Here is an 884-nt window from a genome sequence, read left to right as displayed (position 1 = left end):
AACATAGTATTTATATTTTTGATATTGGGCAGAAAATAAACATGCAAGTGCAGGTGTTTATTTATATTGCAATGGTGAATTGAATTAATATTAAAGTGCATGGAGAGACTCAGGATTAATTTATAGCTAGAAATGCTAAGGTTCACATATTAAAGTGCTTGTGCATTAAACGTACAGGTGCAGGTGCTTATTTATAGTGACTAGGGATTCATTTATAACTAGAAATGCTAATATTTGCATTTAATATAAAGTGCCTATGCATCAGTGATATGGGTGGTAAATATACAAGTGCAGTATATATTAGTGTTTATATGGCTTGTGATATTATTACTCAATGTTCAGGGTAGATATAGAGTGTACCTTCCTCAGGCCACTATTAATTACCGTACCATACAGTACCTGATCTTCCCAGATGGTCTCCCCTACTGGTACTGATCAGGCCCAACGCTGCTTGGCTTCCAAGATCAGACGTGTTTGGGCATTTCCAGCGTGGTATGACTGTAACGACGTTGTGCCTTAATGATTCACACTCCATCCTTTGCATATTCACTAATTTACTAATTTAAATGGTGAACATTAGTGATTGTGAACCGACTCTTGAATAGGGGTTGGGGGGGGGGGGGGGGAAGGGATCCCGCATTTTGGAAGGGAATTATATGGTAAGGAATTGGGAATACATGAATGAAGATTTTGTACCGTTTTTACAAGAAAGGAGTGATCTCGTAATTGTCGTTGAATCCTTTTGGCTGTAGTGTCTGTAATTGAAATATCCAAAACATCTCTCTGCGTGACAGTTTGTTAGCGAGATCTCCTCCTCTTTCTCCCAATTTCACCAGTTCTATGGCTTTGAATGTCAAGACTTCTGGATTGGAGTTATGTGTTGA

At 38.3% G+C, this 884-nt stretch overlaps 1 pseudogene; it reads right to left on the bottom strand.

Moving 5' to 3' along the window:
• Positions 1 to 387: 387 nt before the first annotated feature.
• On the bottom strand, positions 388 to 506 carry LOC134937889 (5S ribosomal RNA; annotated as a pseudogene).
• Between the last annotated feature and the right edge of the window lie 378 nt (positions 507 to 884).

This window comes from Pseudophryne corroboree, chromosome 6 (assembly GCF_028390025.1).
Source record: "Pseudophryne corroboree isolate aPseCor3 chromosome 6, aPseCor3.hap2, whole genome shotgun sequence".
In the NCBI taxonomy this organism is placed as follows: Eukaryota; Metazoa; Chordata; class Amphibia; order Anura; family Myobatrachidae; genus Pseudophryne; species Pseudophryne corroboree.
The sequence above is the reverse complement of the archived record's forward strand: the minus strand, read 5'-3'. Positions and strand labels throughout refer to the sequence as shown.